Source organism: Pseudophryne corroboree, chromosome 6, assembly GCF_028390025.1.
Source record: "Pseudophryne corroboree isolate aPseCor3 chromosome 6, aPseCor3.hap2, whole genome shotgun sequence".
NCBI classification, from domain to species: domain Eukaryota; kingdom Metazoa; phylum Chordata; class Amphibia; order Anura; family Myobatrachidae; genus Pseudophryne; species Pseudophryne corroboree.
Genome location: NC_086449.1, coordinates 142,137,807 through 142,164,055, shown reverse-complemented (window position 1 = coordinate 142,164,055; position 26,249 = coordinate 142,137,807). Strand labels below are relative to the sequence as shown.

General features: G+C 48.4%; 1 protein-coding gene across 16 annotated transcripts in view; it reads right to left on the bottom strand.

Annotated features, from left to right (window-relative positions):
• The window catches only part of CAMK2B (calcium/calmodulin dependent protein kinase II beta), a 197,303-nt gene that overhangs the window by 146,345 nt on the left and 24,709 nt on the right, over positions 1-26,249 (bottom strand). The window lies entirely within an intron of this gene.

The window sequence follows — 26,249 nt, the reverse complement described above, 5'->3', positions numbered from 1 at the left end:
GATCTAGCAAGATCTCTTCCCCCGCTGGCGGGGATCGACGACTGGGAGTCCTCCGGTGGACCTAACTCTCACTGATAAGCGGCGGCCATCTTGGGACTGGCAAAGCACCCATCAAACTCCCTGACTGGTGCTGGCTGTAACTAAGGCTCCCTCTTGTGGCGAATACTGGTATAGTCAACTCAGCCACTATACTTATATCTCTATAACCCTGCCTGTTCTCCTATCTCCTGAAGCCAGCACCTACTCCAGAGAAAGGCCGACGGAATAGCTCTAGCGGCTGCGTGCGGCGATTATCATACCCCGCACCCAACACTCAGACCCGCAGCTCCATCCCCCCTCTCCTGCGACCTCAATCAATCACTGGCTCTGTGCCCCTCCTGAGACTGAAGGGATCTCCTCCACCCCTGCCACCCACCTCGAAGCCCCTATACGCTCTCTTGGGAGGTGCCGGCTTGGACCACCCTCAACCTCCGGCTCTCTGCAACCCGCTCCAGCGGCGGCCGCTTGGTGAGTCTCTGGGACCGTGGTCCCTTCTGCCTCCATCCACCTAAACTCCACCGAGGCCTCCACTGGCACCCACCTGGGAGCCGCTTTCACATCACCCTGCGGTCCTCTCCCCCGCCGGGTCCCCGCCCCAGGGCTGCCCCGATCGCCGGCTGGTCCGTGCCCGGGACGCGTCCCTGTGGTCCCCGAGCGGTGGAGATAGTCTCCGGGATCCCCTCTCCTGCGACTTCGGACTCACACTCTCCAGTCCGGGCCGGGGTGCCCTCCCTCTGCTCTCGTGGTCCTCCCTGGGCGGACTCCATCTGCCGGGCTCGGCTGATGACCACACCGTAATGTCTCCTTAAGGCCCCCGAGTCACCTTCCCTGGCCCTGAGCCTCATAGCGGGAGCGCCACCCCCATTCCTCACCCTACTTTCCACCTACCCCCCTACGCCCCCAAGATGACCAGGGGTAACAAAAAATCCCAGGGGTCCGACCTCACACCATTTCTGACCAAAAAAGGCACCCCAGCCACGAACAGGCCTGACAATCCCGGCCCCTCTCAGGCCCCCTCCGAATCGGAGGCCGAAGATGACGATCTCACGCCCCTCACCCGTAAGGACTTCCTCTCCCTCCTTAAGGAGATGCGGGACATTAAGTCCTCAGTCCAAGCTCTACACTCCCTGAAATCCGATATAGCCGATATCGGCTCCAGAACTGACCAACTCGAAAGAAGAGTCGAAGAGGTGGTAACGTTCCAGCAAACAGCAGAGACCGAGTTGCATCAACTCCGTCAGGATGTTGCCCACCTCCGGGAGGAGAACGAGGACCAAGACAATAGAGCAAGGAGAAATAATATGAGGATTCGGGGTATCCCTGAGGAGGTCGAGGCATCTCATCTTGAACTCTACCTTAAACGCCTTTTCGCACACCTATCGCCCGACACCCCCGAGGAACATCTCCTCCTGGACCGAGCCCACCGGGCCTTGCGGCCGCGCTCCCAGGACTCTTCTCAGCCCAGAGATGTCATTCTCCGAATGCACTACTTCACTGCAAAGGAGGCCGTTATGAGGGAGGCCCGACGGCTGGGATCTGTGACTTTCCAAAACACCCCACTCCAGATTTTTCAGGATTTATCCCCGCTAACCTTAGCTAAACGCAGGGACTTCAAACCCATCACTTCCCTGCTCTCCCGTCACAACGTGAAGTACCGTTGGGGTTTCCCTTTCCGGATCTTAGTGTGGCACCAAGGGAAGCTCCTCACAGCTAGAGACCAACCTGAGGCCCAAACACTCCTCTCCAAACTGGGCATCCCCGTTCCTGACCAAGATGTCCACTCTCCACGCCTCCCACCACGGACACAGCGAGATTCACTTCGGTCTCCTCGTTCTGAGTGGTTCACGGTGCCGTCCTCCGGGGCCTCCCAGGCCCCACCTCCAGTGCCCTGAGAACTCTCACCTCTCTACGCTACAGCACCCTACATTGAATTGGGACGATCACTTCTGGTCGTACCCCCCCACCTGAAGTGCTACATTACCTTAGGTTCTTAGTGACCTTACCTCCTGACCCCTCGGTTGCTTCACAATAATATTGTTGTTATCCTCTATTGAAATGTTACATCGTTTGGTAGTTTAAATGTCTAACTGCCCACATATTCAAAAGTTACTCTCTTGATATGTTCCCATGCAGATACTTGACCCACTCTTTCCCCTCCTCCCCCTCCTCCTATTCTCCGCCCCTTGGGGCGGGCGCTCCGGCTATCATCTCTTCCTGTCTTCTCTCCAGCTCTCTCCCTCAGGTACCCCCAGGGGAGGCTTGCCTCCTGTCTTTCCCCGAGCGGCTCGTGACCCGCGATCGGGGCCCCATGCCGCGCCCCCACAGGGCCCCGGGCCCTACCGCTGACCTAGGTGCTTCCCCAACGCCTAGTATTCCTTCCCCTTGTCAGCTTTACCGGTCCTGGCCTCCTCCGCCAGACGACCAACCACCCCCCCACCCCCTCCGGTCCTCTTCCCCTACCACCCCTCCTCTGACCACACTCTCTCTCATTTCATATATCTTCGATCTGTCTCCCCCTCCCCCTTCTCCACCCCCAACCACTCCCGCCCTTTCAAATCCGACCACCTCACTGCTGCCTGCCCATGGGTCTCCGGGTACTCTCCCATAATGTGAAGGGCTTGAACAGCCCTCAAAAGAGAGGCAAGCTATTTACCTCCCTTAAACACCATAGAGGCGATTTGATTTTCCTACAGGAAACTCACTTCGTGCACGAATCTCACCCTACCCTGCAATGTAAACCATTTCCCGTTTCCTTTCATGCCTGCGATCACCTAGCCAAAAAACGTGGAGTAGCGATCTTAATTGCCCGCCACCTGTCTTTTGAACTCCTAGACTCTCATGCTGACAAAGACGGCCGATTCCTTGTCCTAGTGGGTAAACTCAACAATAATATATGCACCCTGGTTAACGTTTACGCCCCTAATCAGCGACAGGAACGGTTTTTTACAAGGATAGATAATCTCCTCACTCGAGTCCGACAGGGCGACCTTATACTTGCAGGTGACTTCAACTCCGTTCTCAATCCACAGCTAGACCGCTCTACCTTTCCCCCTACTCCTTCCCCGTCAGACTCCCTTCGCTCTAGATCCCTCCTCCGACTCATGCGATCCCAACTTCTCTACGACTCCTGGAGGATAAAAGACCCCTCTGCCCGCGACTACACCTTCTACTCTGCCCCGCATAACTCCTACTCCCGCATTGATATGGTCCTGCTCAGTCATGATCTTGCTTTGAACCTCCGCGATGCCCATATCCACCCACTGATCTGGTCCGACCACGCCCCCATCTCCTGCGACCTCGCAGGTCTGGCTTCCCGTCCTCGCCCTATGACATGGCGCCTCAACGATTCCCTCCTACACAACCCTGAGACAAAGTCCCATCTCCAAGACAAAATCTCTGATTATTTCACCTTAAATGACTCCCCCGATATTTCTAGACCCACCCTCTGGCTGGCGCACAAGGCTGTCCTTCGAGGACACCTCATCAGCCTAGCCTCAAAAGCTAAAAAGCAATCCCTTTCCCAATACAACAGGCTCTCCATTAAACTCCATGCACTTGAGACCCAACACAAGGCGTCTTCCGACCAGGCGGTCTTGTCCGAACTTCGCACCATTAAAGCGGAACTCGATCTTCTTCTTACTACACGGGTGGCCAAGCGCCTTAAGTGGCTTCGCCAGTCCTTTTATGAGAAGGGTGACAAGGCGGACAGGATCCTGGCGGCTCGACTCCGCTCCACAAGAGCCAAAACCAACATTGTCACTATCAGAAACTCTCTCAACCAACTTATTCAGGACCCCACAGCCATTAGAGCTGCCTTCCAATCCTACTACACCGACCTATACAACCTTCCGCCCCCTCCACCGGGCTCTTCCCCCCAACCTCGATCCGACCTTATCTCCCACTTTCTCTCTGCTTCTAAACTACCCAGACTACCCCCGGACGCCTTGGACCTTCTCAACGGTGAGATTACGGTGGAAGAAATCACCCAGACTATACTCATGCAAAAAACCGGCAAATCTCCGGGCCCAGATGGGTTCACCGCTCTCTACTACAAGAAATTCTCTGCCCTTCTCTCCCCCCACCTACACTCTCTCTTCAACGGGATTGTCCAAGGCGACCCTTTTCCCCCTGAGATGCTAGAGGCTAGAATTGTGGTGATCCCCAAAGAAGGCAAGGACCCCCTTAATTGCGCAAGCTATCGCCCCATATCCCTCCTGAACCTAGACCTGAAAATCTTCGCTAAGATCCTGGCCAACCGTCTTAACCCATACCTCCCTTCCCTTGTTCACTACGACCAAGTAGGCTTTATCCCGGGCCGCCAGGCAAGAGACAACACCAGACGTGCCATTGACCTTATACATATCTCTAATTCCAGGAGATGCCCCACGATCATGCTTTCCTTAGATGCCGAAAAAGCATTTGACCGGATCTCCTGGGACTTCTTGAGACCCACCTTGGAGGCCTATGGCTTGTCCGGTGGCTTCCTCACCAGCATCCTAGCATTATACTCCACCCCCTCGGCCACCGTCCTTATCAATGGTACCCCATCCGCCCCACTTAGCATCTCCAATGGCACACGTCAGGGCTGCCCCCTCTCCCCCCTAATATTTGCCCTTATTATAGAACCCCTTGCCTCTCAAATTAGAACACATCCAGATATACACGGAATAAAGGTAGGCCCCACAGATCCCAAAATCTCCCTCTTCGCAGATGACATCCTACTCTCCCTGACCCAGCCCCTTATTTCACTCCCAAACCTATTCTCGGTTCTACAAGCCTATAGCCTCATCTCAGGCTACAAGATCAACTACTCCAAATCTGAGGCCATGATGCTACATATCCCCCAACACCAGGCGGAGTCCCTTCGCACCAATTTTAAATTTAAATGGCAACCCTCAAAGATAAAATACCTAGGGATATACCTAACCCCGCGTTACGACTCCCTCTTCCGGGAAAACTTCCCACCCCTTCTTACCAACACACTAGCCGACCTGACCTCTTGGAACAGTCTCTTCATCTCGTGGCTGGGCAGGATCATAGCAGTTAAAATGACCATAATCCCCAAATGGCTCTACCTTTTCCAGACTCTCCCTGTGGCGGTCCCGGCCCCCTTCCTCCGCAATATCCAACGAGCCCTTGTGCGCTTTATTTGGAACCACAGACCTCCCCGCATTGCTGCCAACACCCTGAAAAGAGCAACCTCCATGGGAGGCAGAGGACTTCCCGATGTCAAATTATACTACCTCGCCTCCCACTTATCCCACATTGTCACTTCCTACGCTCCTCCAGGATCGGTTTCTTGGCTGGACATCGAAGCAGCCTTCATTGGCATCCCAGATCTGACCCCCCTATGGGGACTCCCCTCTGCCTCTCGACCCCCAACCTCTAAACTTCTTCCCACCATCAAATTCAACCTCAAAACCTGGGACACCCTCTCTCTGAAGTGGGGTCTCACTACTACACCCTCACCCTTAACCCCCATCTGGCAGAACCCCATGTTTCCCTCCGGACTCTCAGCTACGAGATCCCGGACGTGGATAACTCTGGGCCTTAAATTCCCAATCGACTTTGCCGATCGAGGCCAATGGCTGTCCCTCCCGGACCTCCAGCAGAAAACCCCCTCACAGCCACTCAACCCCTTTCAATTCTTACAAATACGCCACTTTTTAACCTCCCTCCCTTCCACCGCCTTACTCCGTGCCCTTACTCCCTTTGAATCCCTATGTGTCAACTCCCACTCCTCCAAAGGCACAATCTCCCAACTTTACTCTCTCCTACTGGATTTTTCCCTGCCCCTATCCCGGCCCCATGAACTTGCATGGGAACGGGACCTCGGGCCCCCACCTGAAACTCAGGATTGGGAGGACATGAGACTAGGGATTGCTAAAAGCTCTATTGCCACCGCCTTTAAGGAAACGGCCTACAAAGTTTATTACCGCTGGTACTATACCCCCGACCGTCTTAACAAATTTTTCCCGTCCTCCTCTCCAGCCTGCTGGAGGAACTGTGGGGAGAGAGGTACTATGCTCCACATATGGTGGACCTGCCCGGTTATCGTCCCCTTCTGGGATCTGGTCCACTCCCTCCTCAACTCACTTCTAGAATCCCCTGTAATGAAAGACCCTTGGGTCTCCTTACTGTGTTATCCCCCCCCACTCCTCAATAAATTCTCCCAAAAGCTGACCTCACACATTCTAGCCGCAGCTAAATCACTGATCGCCCTCAACTGGAAGAACCCCTTACCACCCTCCCTACTATCCCTCAAAGCTAAAATCTGGCACATCGCCTCAATGGAAAAGATAACCTATTACCTCCACGACCGGGGCCACGTCTTCGAGCGGGTCTGGGCTCCCTGGCTCGCCGCTGAACGTGGTTAGCCGGCTCCCTCCACCTGCTCCAGCTCCTCCCGTAGACCCATGGGCACCCACTTACTTCTCCCTTTGACATTCCTCCTTATCTCATCTCCTATCTTTCTCAATTATCTCTTCCTCCTATTACCCTCTCTGTCCGTGTCTCTTCTCCGTTTCCTCCCCCCCCTATTATGACCGTCCTGTTCTCAAGACTTATATTATGTATGGTTACAAATGTGGTTATTTCCCCCCCCCCCCCTGTTTCTCTTCTCCCCCCCCCCCCCCCCGATTCCCATGTTTGAACTTGATTGTTTTTCCCATACCAATTAACCCTGTTACTCACTGGAAAACTGTGGTCTATTTTGGACACTGGCTATGTTGGCCATATGTCCCTTGTACTCCTAGAATGCCTTCTTTATGTACCTGACCACGCAAAAATAAAGAATTTCAAAAAAAAAAAATGCACCACAGGTATGGATGGATAGTATACTTGACGACACGGATAGTATACTTGACGACACAGAGGTAGGTAGAGCAGTGGACTACTGTACCGTACTGCTATATATTATATACTGATGGTCAGCAAAATGATGCACTGTCCTCCTACTACTGCGCACAACAACTAAAATGCACCACAGGTATGGATGGATAGTATACTTGACGACACAGAGGTAGGTAGAGCAGTGGACTACTGTACCGTACTGCTATATATTATATACTGGTGGTCAGCAAAATGATGCACTGTCCTCCTACTACTGCGCACAACAACTAAAATGCACCACAGGTATGGATGGATAGTATACTTGACGAGACAGAGGTAGGTAGAGCAGTGGACTACTGTACCGTACTGCTATATATTATATACTGGTGGTCAGCAAAATTATGCACTGTCCTCCTACTACTGCGCAAAACTACTAAAATGCACCACAGGTATGGATGGATAGTATACTTGACGACACAGATGTAGGTAGAGCAGTGGACTACTGTACCGTACTGATATAATACTGGTGGTCACTGGTCAGCAACATTCGGCACTGTCCTCCTATTATATACTACAATGCAGCACAGATATGGAGCGTTTTTCAGGCAGAGAACGTAGATATTTTCAGCACACTGAGCACAGATATTTGCTCACTTCTCCGCTCTTATCACTACTTAGTAAATGTCCCCCTAAATCTGGGTACACATTAGACAATTTTTGTTAAGAATGTGGTTGTTTCATCGAACAATGGGGGTAATTCTGAGTTGATCGCAGCAGGAACTTTGTAATAGAGATGAGCGCCGGAAATTTTTCGGGTTTTGTGTTTTGGTTTTGGGTTCGGTTCCGCGGCCGTGTTTTGGGTTCGACCGCGTTTTGGCAAAACCTCACCGAATTTTTTTTGTCGGATTCGGGTGTGTTTTGGATTCGGGTGTTTTTTTCCAAAAAAACTAAAAAACAGCTTAAATCATAGAATTTGGCGGTCATTTTGATCCCAAAGTATTATTAACCTCAAAAACCATAATTTCCACTCATTTTCAGTCTATTCTGAATACCTCACACCTCACAATATTATTTTTAGTCCTAAAATTTGCACCGAGGTCGCTGTGTGAGTAAGATAAGCGACCCTAGTGGCCGACACAAACACCGGGCCCATCTAGGAGTGGCACTGCAGTGTCACGCAGGATGGCCCTTCCAAAAAACCCTCCCCAAACAACACATGACGCAAAGAAAAAAAGAGGCGCAATGAGGTAGCTGTGTGAGTAAGATTAGCGACCCTAGTGGCCGACACAAACACCGGGCCCATCTAGGAGTGGCACTGCAGTGTCACGCAGGATGTCCCTTCCAAAAAACCCTCCCCAAACAGCACATGACGCAAAGAAAAAGAAAAGAAAAAAGAGGTGCAAGATGGAATTGTCCTTGGGCCCTCCCACCCACCCTTATGTTGTATAAACAGGACATGCACACTTTAACCAACCCATCATTTCAGTGACAGGGTCTGCCACACGACTGTGACTGATATGACGGGTTGGTTTGGACCCCCACCAAAAAAGAAGCAATTAATCTCTCCTTGCACAAACTGGCTCTACAGAGGCAAGATGTCCACCTCATCATCATCCTCCGATATATCACCGTGTACATCCCCCTCCTCACAGATTATCAATTCGTCCCCACTGGAATCCACCATCTCAGCTCCCTGTGTACTTTGTGGAGGCAATTGCTGCTGGTCAATGTCTCCACGGAGGAATTGATTATAATTCATTTTAATGAACATCATCTTCTCCACATTTTCTGGATGTAACCTCGTACGCCGATTGCTGACAAGGTGAGCGGCGGCACTAAACACTCTTTCGGAGTACACACTTGTGGGAGGGCAACTTAGGTAGAATAAAGCCAGTTTGTGCAAGGGCCTCCAAATTGCCTCTTTTTCCTGCCAGTATAAGTACGGACTGTGTGACGTGCCTACTTGGATGCGGTCACTCATATAATCCTCCACCATTCTTTCAATGGTGAGAGAATCATATGCAGTGACAGTAGACGACATGTCCGTAATCGTTGTCAGGTCCTTCAGTCCGGACCAGATGTCAGCATCAGCAGTCGCTCCAGACTGCCCTGCATCACCGCCAGCGGGTGGGCTCGGAATTCTGAGCCTTTTCCTCGCACCCCCAGTTGCGGGAGAATGTGAAGGAGGAGATGTTGTTGACAGGTCGCGTTCCGCTTGACTTGACAATTTACTCACCAGCAGGTGTTTGAACCCCAGCAGACTTGTGTCTGCCGGAAAGAGAGATCCAAGGTAGGCTTTAAATCTAGGATCGAGCACGGTGGCCAAAATGTAGTGCTCTGATTTCAACAGATTGACCACCCGTGAATCCTTGTTAAGCGAATTAAGGGCTCCATCCACAAGTCCCACATGCCTAGCGGAATCGCTCCGTGTTAGCTCCTCCTTCAATGTCTCCAGCTTCTTCTGCAAAAGCCTGATGAGGGGAATGACCTGACAGGCTGGCAGTGTCTGAACTGACTTCACGTGTGGCAAGTTCAAAGGGCATCAGAACCTTGCACAACGTTGAAATCATTCTCCACTGCGCTTGAGACAGGTGCATCCCACCTCCTATATCGTGCTCAATTGTATAGGCTTGAATGGCCTTTTGCTGCTCCTCCAACCTCTGAAGCATATACAGGGTTGAATTCCACCTCGTTACCACTTCTTGCTTCAGATGATGGCAGGGCAGGTTCAGTAGTTTTTGGTGGTGCTCCAGTTTTCTGTACGTGGTGCCTGTACGCCGAAAGTGTCCCGCAATTCTTCTGGCCACCGACAGCATCTCTTGCACGCCCCTGTCGTTTTTTAAAAAATTCTGCACCACCAAATTCAAGGTATGTGCAAAACATGGGACGTGCTGGAATTGGCCCAGATTTAATGCACACACAATATTGCTGGCGTTGTCCGATGCCACAAATCCACAGGAGAGTCCAATTGGGGTAAGCCATTCCGCGATGATCTTCCTCAGTTGCCGTAAGAGGTTTTCAGCTGTGTGCGTATTCTGGAAACCGGTGATACAAAGCGTAGCCTGCCTAGGAAAGAGTTGGCGTTTGCGAGATGCTGCTACTGGTGCCGCCGCTGCTGTTCTTGCGGCGGGAGTCCATACATCTACCCAGTGGGCTGTCACAGTCATATAGTCCTGACCCTGCCCTGCTCCACTTGTCCACATGTCCGTGGTTAAGTGGACATTGGGTACAGCTGCATTTTTTAGGACACTGGTGACTCTTTTTCTGAGGTCTGTGTACATTTTCGGTATCGCCTGCCTAGAGAAATGGAACCTAGATGGTATTTGGTACCGGGGACACAGTACCTCCAACAAGTCTCTAGTTGGCTCTGCAGTAATGATGGATACCGGAACCACGTTTCTCACCACCCAGGATGTCAAGGCCTCAGTTATCCGCTTTGCAGTAGGATGACTGCTGTGATATTTCATCTTCCTCGCAAAGGACTGTTGGACAGTCAATTGCTTGGTGGAAGTAGTAAAAGTGGTCTTACGACTTCCCCTCTGGGATGACCATCGACTCCCAGCAGCAACAACAGCAGCGCCAGCAGCAGTAGGCGTTACACGCAAGGATGCATCGGAGGAATCCCAGGCAGGAGAGGACTCGTCAGAATTGCCAGTGACATGGCCTGCAGGACTATTGGCATTCCTGGGGAAGGAGGAAATTGACACTGAGGGAGTTGGTGGGGTGGTTTGCGTGAGCTTGGTTACAAGAGGAAGGGATTTACTGGTCAGTGGACTGCTTCCGCTGTCGGCCCAAGTTTTTGAACTTGTCACTGACTTATTATGAATGCGCTGCAGGTGACGTATAAGGGAGGATGTTCCGAGGTGGTTAACGTCCTTACCCCTACTTATTACAGCTTGACAAAGGGAACACACGGCTTGACACCTGTTGTCCGCATTTCTGGTGAAATACTTCCACACCGAAGAGCTGATTTTTTTGGTATTTTCACCAGGCATGTCAACGGCCATATTCCTACCACGGACAACAGGTGTCTCCCCGGGTGCCTGACTTAAACAAACCACCTCACCAACAGAATCCTCCTGGTCAATTTCCTCCCCAGCGCCAGCAACACCCATATCCTCCTCATCCTGGTGTACTTCAACACTGACATCTTCAATCTGACTATCAGGAACTGGACTGCGGGTGCTCCTTCCATCACTTGCAGGGGGCGTGCAAATGGTGGAAGGCGCATGCTCTTCACGTCCAGTGTTGGGAAGGTCAGGCATCGCAACCGACACAATTGGAGTCGGACTCTCCTTGTGGATTTGGGATTTCGAAGAACGCACAGTTCTTTGCGGTGCTACTGCTTTTGCCAGCTTTAGTCTTTTCATTTTTCTAGCGAGAGGCTGAGTGCTTCCATCCTCATGTGAAGCTGAACCACTAGCCATGAACATAGGCCAGGGCCTCAGCCGTTCCTTGCCACTCCGTGTGGTAAATGGCATATTGGCAAGTTTACGCTTCTCCTCCGACAATTTTATTTTAGGTTTTGGAGTCCTTTTTTTACTGATATTTGGTGTTTTGGATTTGACATGCTCTGTACTATGACATTGGGCATCGGCCTTGGCAGACGACGTTGCTGGCATTTCATCGTCTCGGCCATGACTAGTGGCAGCAGCTTCAGCACGAGGTGGAAGTGGATCTTGATCTTTCCCTAATTTTGGAACCTCAACATTTTTGTTCTCCATATTTTAATAGGCACAACTAAAAGGCACCTCAGGTAAACAATGGAGATGGATGGATTGGATACTAGTATACAATTATGGACGGACTGCCGACACAGAGGTAGCCACAGCCGTGAACTACCGCACTGTACTGTGTCTGCTGCTAATATATAGACTGGTTGATAAAGAGATAGTATACTCGTAACTAGTATGTATGTATAAAGAAAGAAAAAAAAACCACGGTTAGGTGGTATATACAATTATGGACGGGCTGCCGAGTGCCGACACAGAGGTAGCCACAGCCGTGAACTACCGCACTGTACTGTGTCTGCTGCTAATATAGACTGGTTGATAAAGAGATAGTATACTCGTAACTAGTATGTATGTATAAAGAAAGAAAAAAAAACCACGGTTAGGTGGTATATACAATTATGGACGGGCTGCCGAGTGCCGACACAGAGGTAGCCACAGCCGTGAACTACCGCACTGTACTGTGTCTGCTGCTAATATAGACTGGTTGATAAAGAGATAGTATACACGTAACTAGTATGTATGTATAAAGAAAGAAAAAAAAACCACGGTTAGGTGGTATATACAATTATGGACGGGCTGCCGAGTGCCGACACAGAGGTAGCCACAGCCGTGAACTACCGCACTGTACTGTGTCTGCTGCTAATATAGACTGGTTGATAAAGAGATAGTATACTCGTAACTAGTATGACTATAAAGAAAGAAAAAAAAACCACGGTTAGGTGGTATATACAATTATGGACGGGCTGCCGAGTGCCGACACAGAGGTAGCCACAGCCGTGAACTACCGCACTGTACTGTGTCTGCTGCTAATATAGACTGGTTGATAAAGAGATAGTATACTACTAATATTATATATACTGGTGGTCAGGTCACTGGTCACTAGTCACACTGGCAGTGGCACTCCTGCAGCAAAAGTGTGCACTGTTTAATTTTAATATAATATTATGTACTCCTGGCTCCTGCTATAACCTATAACTGGCACTGCAGTGCTCCCCAGTCTCCCCCACAATTATAAGCTGTGTGAGCTGAGCACAGTCAGATATATATATACATTGATGCAGCACACTGGGCTGAGCAGTGCACACAGATATGGTATGTGACTGAGTCACTGTGTGTATCGTTTTTTTCAGGCAGAGAACGGATATATTAAATAAAACAAACAACTGCACTGTCTGGTGGTCACTGTGGTCGTCAGTCACTAAACTCTGCACTCTCTTCTACAGTATCACAGCCTCAGGTCAATCTCTCTCTCTCTCTCTCTCAACCCTAATCTAAATGGAGAGGACGCCAGCCACGTCCTCTCCCTATCAATCTCAATGCACGTGTGAAAATGGCGGCGACGCGCGGCTCCTTATATAGAATCCGAGTCTCGCGAGAATCCGACAGCGTCATGATGACGTTCGGGCGCGCTCGGGTTAACCGAGCAAGGCGGGAGGATCCGAGTCTGCTCGGACCCGTGAAAAAAACATGAAGTTCGTGCGGGTTCGGATTCAGAGAAACCGAACCCGCTCATCTCTACTTTGTAAGCAGTTGGGCAAAACCATGTGCACTGCAGGGGGGCAGATATAACATGTGCAGAGAGAGTTAGATTTGGGTGTGGTAAATTCAATCTGCAATCCAAATTGCAGTGTAAAAATAAAGTAGCCAGTATTTACCCTGCACAGAAACAAAATAACCCACCCAAATCTAACTCTCTCTGCAAATGTTATATCTGCCTCCCCTGCAGTGCACATGGTTTTGCCCAACTGCTAAAAAAAATCCTGCTGCGATAAACTTGGAATTACCCCCAATATACTTTGTTCTCATGCCAAGGCATGTACTCTATTACCTTACTCTTCCTATATAGCTATGTTTTTAAACATAGTACATAGAGCTTATTTATCTCCAAACAGAAGGATAGGAGATTCACCGAATTGCAACTGTTACAGGTGTGGTACTAATTCAGCAGACTTATTTCTTTGTCTTTGGGATTGCCCTGTAGTTCGAGGTTTTTGGCTTCAGGTCACAAATTATTCTACTGCTAATTTGGTTAATTACATCCCTATGACACCTGAATGGGCTCTGTTTGGTATGCTTCCTCCCAATACTTGTATATTTCATGGAGGCAAACGTCTCTTGTTGGCTATAGGTGCGGCAGCCTGCAAGACCATCTTACAAACCTGGCTACAACCCTCTCCACCATTACTGTCAATTTTTAAAGCTAAATTACATTATCTGTTCAGGATGCAGTGGGTTGAAGTCGTTCTAAATAGGGAAGTCAAAGTTGAGAAGTTCTTTCTAATGTGGGAGTCATATATAGCCACTTTATCATTCCCAATAAGAACACAAATTCATAATAGTTTAAACCACTTAACTGGCATGGTCAGATTTCATACAATTGCGTCGTCCCACCCTGTCCCCCAGTTTTTGACGAGGAGATCCGTTCTTCAGATGTGCATAATATAATGTTTAAATATTTTAAAAAATACTTTTTCAACTTTATTAAATAAAATTAATTTTAAAAAACAATGTTGTTAATGCTTTTGAAGGGAAAAATCGTCAGTTAAGTGGTTTTTAAAGCAGTCGACTTGGTATATGTTACAAATGGCAGCTAATGACCCTCCAATTCAATTGTAATATAATTCTTCAGTTGATAAATGAAGTTAACCAAAATGTTTTAAGTACGTCCTATTTTGATTGATGGGGCTGCGGGAGGATGGCGGTGGGCACAGCAACTATTGGCTATGATTGTAATTAACTTGATTATTGATTACATACAATATATATATATGTATTGTACCTCATTATTGTGACATTATACCACTTAGCAGTATGATGATGAAACATAGTTTATATCAGTATATGTTGTATAATTTGAGTTCCGAAAACTTTATTAATGCTTGTCACACTAATTCTGAATTGGATGATTGATGCTTCAATTAAAAAAAAAGAATGTGGTTGATTCCGGCAGATCGGAACAACACTTCGTTACAATTGTCCAGCGTATATACAGGGGGTCATTCCGAGTTGATCGCTCGCTAGCAGTTTTTAGCAGCCATGCAAACGCATTGTTGGCACCCAGCGGGGAGTGTATTTTAATTTTGCAGAAGTGCGAACGCCTGTGCAGCAGAGCGCCTGCAAAATCCTTTTGTGCAAAACAAGACCAGCCCTGTAGTTACTCTTCGTGTGCGTTGATTCTAACGACGGAGGGACGGCTTTTGACATCACACACCCGCCCAGTGAACGCCCAGCCACGCCTGCGTTTTTTCTGCCATGCCTGCGTTTTTCCAAACACTCCCTGAAAACGGTCAGTTGACACCCAGAAACACCCTCTTTCTGTCAATCACCTTGCGGCCGTCTGTGCGATTGGAATCGTCGCTAGAACCAGTGCAAAACCACAATGGACTTTGTACCCGTACGACGCGCGTGCGCATATTAGCCGTTTTTTTCACTGATACCTACGCAGCGAACAACGGCAGCTAGCGATCAACTCGGAATGACCCCCTATGTCGCTGCTCCCACGCATCATCAGCGACATTGGCCATCAGACCTACATGCAGCTCAATCTAGTGATATCGCTAGTGAGAGCATGCTGTCGAGCATGGCCCCACTCTAGGACCGGCACTTGCCGACGCCGGCCCCTACGCTGGTCCCTTTGTCGTTGATGTCATGCCGGGTACACATGGTCTAATGTGTACCCAGCTTAAGAGCCTCACTCTGGGTTGAGGGATCTCTGTGCAGCTGCCCACAAATACAGCCACTTTGCGTCCGACTCAGGTTCATCCCCTAAGTGACATGGGAATCCATCTTTACCTGCCAAACAACCAGATGGCTTTGCCTCATTTAGGTTCCAGTAATAAAGAGGTGTAACAGCAGAGCTAATGGTTCCAAAATGTCAATTTTTCAATCTGTATCTGTAAAGGATTTATTTTAAGATAATGCATTCTCCCTCCACCTTCCTTATTCTCCACCCATAAACTGCTAATGATTAATCACACCACAAACCTTCTTTCTGAGAAATATTCCCGCAAGCACTTTGCTGCTTTAGGACTTTATTTCCCACTCACAGATACTATTTCGGGCTTAATCGCAGACAGTGTGAATATACAATAGAGCACTAGATTGATAAAGTGATATTTCTCCTAAAGTATACCATTTTCTTTATGTTATTCGCTGAATATTGCTTACCGCTATTCCCAGTTGAAATACACAATAAAATAGACCCCTCCTTTTCCAATATATACAAAGTCATAACTTGTCACTCTTATTAGTAAATGACAGTATTTCTTCAGCTCTACTCTAAGTGTATGTAAAAAAGAGACGGGATCTGTGCTGTTGATTAACTCCATGGAATTACGTTTAATAAAAATAAATACACATAATATCACAGGTAGACACTAAACATAAAGGATAAAATGTAAGATATAAAATATGAATCAATAACATAATGAAACATTCAGACTAGAACATAGCTGTAAAGAATGAACCAAGTATAGATAATGAGGGAATATATCGCTCTAAAAAGTATCCAAAAGGTTTTTAAACCCCAATATACAACAGATCAAGATTGAGGGGAGATGCATCAAACCTTGGAGAGAGATAAAGTACCAACCAATCAGCTACTAACTGCCATGTCACAGACAGTGGGGTCTATTTACTAAGCCTTTGATGGAGATAAAGTACAAGCCACCCAGCTCCTAACTGTCATTTATCAAACACATCCTGTAACATGGCAGCTAGGAGCTGATTGGCTGGTACTTTATCTCCGTCCACTCTCTCTCCATCCAAGGCTTAGTAAATAGACCCCTGTGTTTGAAAATTGACAGAAGCTGGTTGGTACTTTGGGGTCTTTTAACTAAGCCTTGGATGGAGAGAGAGTGGACTGAGATAAAGTACCAGCCAATCAGCTCCTAACTACCATGTCACAGGCTGGATTTGAAAAATGACAGTTAGGAGCTGATTGGCTGATACTTTATCTCCAGCGACTTTATCTTCATCCGAGGCTTAGTAAATAGACCCCTTTATCTCTCTCCACTTTATTTCTCTCCAGTGTTTCATATGAGAGTTCCAAATAAAGTGCTCAGTCCATAATTCACTCACAAAGAGGAGAATATGGAACTTTTAGTTCCTCAGTTAATGACAGATGGTAGACTCTTGAACTAAATAAAATGACTCATGGACAGGTAGCAGGAATATATAGCTGCAGCTGTATAATGCCACCCTTTTCAGCATCAGTATCGGGAAGTCCTGAGTGATCAGACGGCCACGTTTACAATACAAAGTTCTCTCTTTGGAACTGTGATAAGCTGTTTGCAGAGGCTCGTAGTTGTAATATAGGGTAAATCAAATTGTTGCATAATTGTTCAACATAAAAGCATAGCAGCAGCTATCTCTCTTAGGTGTACATTTACTAAGCAGTGATAAGAGCGGAGAAGTGAGCCAGTGGAGATATTTCCCCATCAACCAATCAGCAGCTCTGTATCATTTTATAGTATGCAAATTATAGATGTTACTTCAGTGCTGATTGGTTGCCATGGGCAACTTCTCCACTGGCTCACTTCTCCGCTCTTATCATTGCTTAGTAAATGTACCCCTTAGTAACGGCATAATGATATCAGGGTTCAGCAGTACAGATCCACATGTTTCATCTCTCTACGGAAACTTTTTCATGGGTACGGGGAAATCTAACCAAATCAATTCACTACCAGTAACTATACAATTATGTCTATCACTGGTTCCTGCTCTAAAATAAACCAATATTCAATTGCTCATCTTGCCTTTTACATACAGTAAGTATGGCTTCACTCCTAGGGAGGATTTCAATTCTGAGTGATGTGCGCGGAGGGCCACAAAACAGTGTGGCTCACTTCTCCTCGCCCCACAGAGACGTGGGCCAAAAATGAGCGAAGATTGCCTACCATATTAAATGATAATAAGCACAGTACGACATTGGAATGAAGCCCAGCGGCACATCACTCACCAGTGAATATCCCTCTAATCTCTTCTGCCTCTTCTATAGAATGTAGATTAGAATATACTTTACAGAGCATGTGCATGTATCAATCACCTCTTTTTGAGACTGGGACACGGACTGTTGCAGCACTAGCAGGTGTGAGTTCCACCTGAATGCAGGGAACCCCAAAGTTGCCTCCAATGCATAATGTTGGGTTCAGTCATCATTTCCCTATGCTCCCTGTTCCTTGTGAGCGGTAGATGCTAGAACCAAGTGGGCTAAAGGACCTCTGATGTCAGGGGGAGGAGCTAGGCCGGCGGGATAGTTCTTCTACTAACCACGCCACCAACTACTCCCCTCAGTAACCTGATTGCGAGCGAAGCAAGCCTCCAAGCCCGAAGGATGGCGAGCGAAGCGAGCCCACGAGGGTACATTTCAGGTACCCTGTTCTGGCCTTGCTCCTCCCCCTGGTGACATCAGAGGTCTTTTCCCCAACTTGGTTTTAGCCATAACCCCTTGTGAACACACCAACACCTTTCTATCTGGCTCTGGTTCAAACCCAGCAATATAAAGCTACATGATTGGCTGTGTCTGTTGCTAAGTTACAAGGAACAAGAACATGTGCTAGAAAATGGAAAAGAGCATATACATTTATATTTAGACTACAGTCAGAAGATCCTCATGCTGCTGGTGACAGTGATACACTATGGACCTGATTCATGTTTCTATGCAAATGCCATTGCCATTTTCTAGGCTACGTAACTGCTAATGTTAGAAAGTGAAGCTCCTGCCCAGGGGCTTTCTAACAGAGGAGGGGTCCCGTGCGCAGACTCCGGGTGGACCCCCTCCTCTACACAGTGCAGCAGGCTCTGGCATTGTGCCAAAGTCTACTGCGCATGCACAGGTCTCCAGAAACATGGCGCCTGCCATGTTCCGGAGACTAATTTCACTACTGTGCATGCGCAGTGGCCATTTTGGCTGTGATTTTCTCTGTGGCTGCAGCGCCCAACGCGGGACTCCGGAAGGTAAGTAATAGAAGGGTGCTGTGTTTGCGGTGTGGGCCTCTCTGGACCCAGCGGCCGCTGTGCACCGCACACATTGCACCCATTATAGAAATGTCAATGCTGCCGCCAAGAAATGAAAAGAGACGCCCGCCGGAGCAATCACAAACTCATTCGCAATTGCGTACACATTCGATGCCTATCCGCAAAAACAAGGAACAATGAGATTAAGGGTAGCCCAATAGCTACGCAGACTGGGCATAGTAGTAGCGATGCAGACACCAGGTTTTTTGCTTATACACACCCTGAATACGGCCATGACATGCCTGCGTGTTTCCTCCAGTCATTTACTGTTAATCACTTCTCCATGAAATGCTAATTGTGAGTGAGATCACAGCGGTACCTTGAGGCATGCGCAGTGCGATCGCAGCACACGCCCAGTCTGCCGATAACCGTACACTTGCGTGAACTTCGGAAATTGCGTACAATCATAAATTAGGCTCTGTGTTCAATTTTTTTTTTTTATATATATTTAATAATGTGTTGGTGAAACTAATTATATGATGATATGATGAATGATATTATAGTACTATGCAATTATTTGGCAAGTTAGTCATCCTTGTTTCATAATGATTACGTGATTCCTCTTATTTATTGAGTGTCCAGCTCTTATGCTCTATTTTGAAAGAGAAATATCCCTGGCTAGACACAAGAAGGGTCATTACTTACTCTTTGTGTAAACCTTTTACCCACTATTTGCCTAGGAGATTTATTTTACCCATGTCAAGGTGCCGGGAAGGCCAGGAGCACTGCATAAGCCTGTCCTACAGTCTCACCAGCCGATTGACAGGGCTAAGCTCATACTTACCTACTTCCAATTTCTCCTCTCCGGGCTTCTCCCGGAGAGGAGACAATGCAGGAGACTTCGAGGGGCGGGACTAGGCTGTGACATCATCAAGCCCCGCCCCCAGATCTGGACAATGACGCGATTCGCTGTTCCTCGGGAAGGGGGCAGGGCTAAATTGACGCATCATTTGAACCCCTTTTCCTCCCCACGAATACGGGAGAGTATCTCTTCATCCTGCCCGCATCACTAGGGTGCCAGCAGGATGCAGGAGACTTGCCTACTCTTCCGGGGATACGGGAGGCTACCTCAAAAAACGGGAGCCTCCCGCAGCTTCCGGGAGAGTAGGCAAGTATGGCTAAGCTTTAAACATTACCCCAAGATCCTCACAGAATTACCTTTTTCTCTAACGTCCTAGTGGATGCTGGGGACTCCGTAAGGACCATGGGGAATAGACGGGCTCCGCAGGAGACATGGGCACTTTAAGAAAGAATTTAGGATCTGGTGTGCTCTGGCTCCTCCCTCTATGTCCCTCCTCCAGACCTCAGTTTGAATCTGTGCCCGGACGAGCTGGGTGCTGTTTAGTGAGCTCTCCTGAGCTTGCTATAAGAAAGTATTTTGTTAGGTTTTTTTATTTTCAGGGAGCTCTGCTGGCAACAGACTCCCTGCATCGTGGGACTGAGGGGAGAGAAGCAGCCCTACTCTCTGCAGATAGGTCCTGCTTCTTAGGCTACTGGACACCATTAGCTCCAGAGGGATCGTACACAGGATCTCACCCTCGTCGTCCGATCCCGGAGCCGCGCCGCCGTCCCCCTCGCAGAGCCGGAAGACAGAAGCCGGGTGAAAGAAGCAAGAAGACTTCGAAATCGGCGGCAGAAGACTCCAGTCTTCACTGAGGTAGCGCACAGCACTGCAGCTGTGCGCCATTGCTCCCACACTACACCCACATACTCCGGTCACTGTAAGGGTGCAGGGCGCAGGGGGGGGCGCCCTGGGCAGCAATTAGAGACCTCTTTGGCAAAAGTTTGCATATATACAGTTGGGCACTGTATATATGTATGAGCCCCCGCCAAAAAAATTGTACATGAAAGCGGGACAGAAGCCCGCCGTCGAGGGGGCGGGGCTTCTTCCTCAGCACTCACCAGCACCATGTTTTTTCTCCACAGCACCGCTGAGAGGAAGCTCCCCAGCCTCTCCCCTGCAGCTACACGGTAGAAGAGGGTAAAAAGAGAGGGGGGGGGGGGGGGGGGAACATAATTAGGCGCAAAAATCAATATAAACAGCAGCTACTGGGTTAACATTAAGTTACTGTGTTATTCCTGGGTTAATAGCGCTGGGGTGTGTGCTGGCATACTCTCTCTCTGTCTCTCCAAAGGGCCTTATGGGGGAATTGTCTTCAGATGAGCATTCCCTGAGTGTGTGGTGTGTCAGTACGTGTGTGTCGACATGTCTGAGGTAAAAGGCTCCCCTAAGGAGGAGATGGAGCAAATATGTGTGTGAGAGGGTGTCTCCGTCGACAACGCCGACACCTGTTTGGATATGTGTAAGTAAGTGCTAAGGTGAATTTATTGCACAAAAGATTAGAGAACAGACAGGGAATCTACCCATGAGTCTCTCAATGATCACTATCCAAAATAATAGACACTGATATCGACACGGAGTCCGACTCCAGTGTCGACTACGATAATGCAAAGTTACAGCCAAAATGGCAGCAAAGTATTCAATATATGATTATTGTAATAAAAGATGATTTGCATATCACTGATGACTCATCGGTCCCTGACACAAGGGTACACATGTTTAAGGGGAAGAAAGCTGAGGTAACTTTCCCTCCTCTCATGATGAAAAAGAGCGGGAATCTCCAGACAAGAGACTGCAGTTTCCCACAAAGAATTCTCAGGGAGTATCCTTTCCCCACTAGGGCCAGGATACGATGGGAATCTTCCCCTAGGGTGTCACGTTTGCCCAAAAGGTAGCCCTGACGTAACAGCTATTCTCAGGGATCCTGCAGATAGCGTGCACATTCTGGTACACTACTCAGACCGGCGATTGTGTCGGCATGGGTTTATAGCGCTGTGGCAGCGTGGACAGGTACCTTATCAGCAGAGATTGGGACCCTAGTATGTATATATATATATATATATATATATATATATATATAGAGAGAGAGAGAGAGAGAGAGATATTAAAGATGCTGTCTTAAGAGATATATATATATATATATATATATATATATAAAACATGCCCAAAGAGACATGAGTCTACTGGGTCCTAGAGTCAAAGCTATGTCGATTTCTGCTTGACGTGTCCTGTAGAATATGCAATGGACAGATGATGCCGACTTAAGAGGCATATGGAAGGCTGAGGATTGTGTGGAGAAGGGTTCTCGGACCTGGTCTCCACAGCTATAGCTGGTAATTCTGATATTTTGCCTTATATTCCTGCACAGCCTAGGAAAGCACGACATTATCAAATGCAGCCTTTCGAACAAAGAAACAAGAAAGTCCGAGGTGCGTCCTTTCTTGCCAGAAGCGGGGGCAGAGGAAAGAAGCTGCACAACACAGCTAGTTCCCAGGAACAGAAGTCCTCCCCGGCCTCTACAAAATCCACCGCATGTCGCTGGGGCTCCACAGGCGGAGCTAGGCCCGGTGGGGGCACGCCTTCTTAAGTTCAGCCACAAGTGGGTTCACTGCCTGTTAGATCCCTGGGAAATAGATATTGTGTCTCAGGGATACAAGCTGGACTTTGAGGAGATGCCTCCTCACCGACGGCCCTGCGGCTTCCCCCCACGAGAGGGAAACAGTGTTAACTGCAATTCACAAATTGTATCTTCAACAGGTGGTGGTCAAGGTTCCCCTCCTTCAACAAGGAGGGGGTTATTATTCGACCATATTGTAGTCCCGAAACCAGACGGTTCGGTCAGACCCATATTGAATTTAAAATCCCTGAACATATACCTGAAAAGGTTCAAGTTCAAGATGGAAGAGCGGTCATTGCAATTTGCAAGCCTGAAAGGGGGAGATTTTATGGTGACTCTGGACATAAAGGATGCATACCTTCATGTCCCCATTTATCCACCTCATCAGGCGTACCTCAGAATTGCAGTACGAGATTGTCATTACCAATTTCAGACGTTGCCGTTTGGTCTCTCCACGGCCCCGAGAATATTCACCAAGGTAATGGCGGAAATGAGGAAGCAAGGTGTCTTCCTGCGGAAGCAAGGTGTCACTATTATCACGTACTTGGACGATCTCCTCATAAAAGCGAGATCAAGAGAGCAGTTGCTGAACAGCATATCACTTTCTCTGGAAGTGTAACGGCAACACGGCTGGATTCTATATATTCCAAAGTCGCAGTGGTTCCTACAGCTCATCTGCCTCTCCTAGGCATGATCCTAGACACAGACCAGAAAAGGGTTTATTTCCCGATAGAGAGAGCTCAGGAGCTCGTAACACTGGTCAGGAATCTATTAAAACCAAAACAGGTATCAGTGCATCACTGCACTCGAGTCCTGGGAAGGATGGTGGCATCATACGAGGCCATTCCCTTCGGAAGGTTCCATGCGAGGATTAATCACCCTACCCCCCAGGGCCAGGGTGTTTCTCATGTGGTGGCTACAGAGTGCACACCTTCTGGAGGGCCGCAGATTCGGCATTCAGGACTGGATCCTGGTGACCACGGATGCAAGCCTCCGAGGGTGGGGGCAGTCACACAGGGAAGAAATTTCCAAGGTCTGTGGTCAAGTCAGGAGACTTGCCTTCACATCAACATCCTGGAACTAAGGGCCATATACAACGCCCTACGTCAAGCGGAGTCCCTGCTTCGTGACCAACTGGTTCTGATTCAGTCAGACAACATCACAGCAGTGGCTCATGTAAACCGCCAAGGTGGCACAAGGAGCAGGGTGGTGATGGTAGAAGCCACCAGAATTCTTTGCTGGGCGGAGAATCACGTAAGCGCACTGTCAGCAGTGTTCATTCCGGGAGTGGACAACTGGGAAGCAGACTTCCTCAGCAGACACGACCTCCACCCGGGAGAGGGGGGACTTCATCAAGAAGCCTTCACGCAGTTTGCAAGTCGGTGGGAACTGCCACAGGTAGACATGGTGGCATCCCGCCTCAACAAAAAGCTACAGAAGTATTGCGCCAGGTCAAGAGACCCTCAGGCGATAGCTGTGGCCGCACTGGTGACGCCGTGGGTGTTCCAGTCGGACTATGTATTTCCTCCTCTTCCTCTCATACCCAAGGTGCTGAGAATCATAAGAAAAAGAGGAGTGAGAACAATACTCATTGTTCCGGATTGGCCAAGAAAGACTTGGTATCCAGATCTGCAAGAAATGCTCACAGAGGACCCGTGGCCTCTGCCTCTAGGACAGGACGTGTGCAACAGGGGCCCTGTCTGTTCCAAGACTTACCGCGGCTGCGTTTGACGGCATGGCGGTTGAACGCCGGATCCTAGCAGAAAAAGGCATTCCGGATGAGGTCATTCCTACGCTGATAGAGGCTAGGAAGGATGTGACGGCTCAACATTATCACCGTATATGGCGAAAATATGTGGCTTGGTGTGAGGCCAGGAATGCCCCTACGGAGGAATTCCAGCTGGGCCTTTTCCTTCACTTCCTACAGTCGGGAGTGACTTTGGGCCTTAAATTGGGTTCCATTAAGGTTCAGATTTCGGCCTTATCCATTTTCTTTCAAAAAGAACTGGCTTCTCTGCCTGAAGTTCAGACGTTTGTAAAGGGAGTGCTGCATATTCAGCCCCCTTTTGTGCCTCCAGTGGCACCTTGGGATCTTAACGTGGTGTTGAGTTTCCTGAAATCACACTGGTTTGAACCACTCAAAACGATGGAAGTAAAATATCTCACGTGGAAGGTGGTCATGCTATTAGCCTTGGCTTCGGCTAGGCGTGTGTCAGAATTGGCGGCTTTGTCACATAAAAGCCCTTATCTGGTTTTCCATGCGGATAGAGCAGAATTGCGGACCGCCCACAATTTCTGCCGAAAAGTGGTTTCATCCTTTCATATAAACCAACCTATTGTGGTGCCTGTGGCTACTACTGACTTGGAGGATTCCGAGTCATTGGATGTAGTCGGGGCTTTGAAGGTTTATGTAGCCAGAACGGCTAAGGTCAGGAAAACAGAATCTTTGTTTATCCTGTATGCTTCCAACAAGCTTGGGGCGCCTGCTTCAAAGCAAACTATTGCTCGCTGAATCTGTAACACGATTCAGCAGACTCATTCTGCGGCTGGGTTGCCGCTGCCTAAATCAGTTAAGGCCCATTCCACAAGGAAGGTGGGCTCTTCTTGGGCGGCTGCCCGAGGGGTCTCGGCATTACAGCTTTGCCGAGCGGCTACTTGGTCGGGTTCAAACACCTTTGCAAAGTTCTACAAGTTTGATACCCTGGCTGAGGAGGACCTTGTGTTTGCTCATTCGGTGCTGCAGAGTCATCCGCACTCTTCCGCCCGTTTGGGAGCTTTGGTATAATCCCCATGGTCCTTACGGAGTCCCCAGCATCCACTAGGACGTTAGAGAAAATAAGATTTTACTTACCGGTAAATCTATTTCTCGTAGTCCGTAGTGGATGCTGGGCGCCCGTCCCAAGTGCGGACTTCTTCTGCAATGCTTGTATATAGTTATTGCTTAAATAAGGGTTATGTTATAGTTGCATCAGATTTTATCTGATGCTCTGTGATTGTTCATACTGTAACTGGGTAAAGTTATCACAAGTTATACGGTGTGATTGGTGTGGCTGGTATGAGTCTTACCCTGGATTCCCAAAATCCTTTCCTTGTACTGTCAGCTCTTCCGGGCACAGTTTCTAACTGAGGTCTGGAGGAGGGACATAGAGGGAGGAGCCAGAGCACACCAGAATCTAATTTCTTTCTTAAAGTGCCCATGTCTCCTGCGGAGCCCGTCTATTCCGCATGGTCCTTATGGAGTCCCCAGCATCCACTACGGACTACGAGAAATAGATTTACCGGTAAGTAAAATCTTATTATTATAGACCTTTTATCAAATTTGAGAAAACATAAAAAGGTATTGCATAACAATTAATCAGATCTTAACTATTGCTTTTCTAGTACAGGTAAACATTGCAAGCAAATATTTGAAGGGTTGCACATAGGGAGGGTCACTAGAAACTTGTGGGCAGAAAGTGGCATTTTGATTGTGTACCAAAGTTACTATGGAGGAGCAGTGTCCTCTCACTTACCTTACCTACTCTGCAATGGTGTAGCTACCATAGGTGCAGGCAGTGTAGCTGCTATGGGGCCCAGAGCTGAGAGGGGCCCATCTTCCCTGTCACAGCTACATGTGTTATATACATTTCTCACCATTGGTTGGTACGTAGGGGTCCTTTCAAACTTTTTCCTTGGGCCCTGCAATATATCTAGGTCTGTACCTGCTCATTGTAGTTGGTATAAAATGAACTGGAGGGCATTTTAATGTTATATAATATGAACCAGGGCGCTGTAATAAGGCACAATATGAACGGGAAGCACTATATATCATAATATGAATTGGGGATACTGTGCAGCATAATGTGTACTGGCAGCTCTGAAATATGACATAGGGTGAACTTAAGCACTGCTATGATTCATAAAAGGAACTAGAGCACTACCATGGGGCATAACAATAAATAAGGATCTACTATGGTTCAGAAAATGAACTAGGGCACTATTGTAGGGCATAAAATCTGCTGCAGAGACGTGTCTCTCTATAAGCATTGGGACGGGGGCCCCTTCAAAATGTTGCTATGGGGCCCACAAAGTTCTAGCTATGGCCCTGCTACTCTGGGACTCTCGCTACGCTTCATTCGAAACCCAGCAGTATTTGTACGTTTGGTTTACAGATGCATAGTGATGCAGCTTA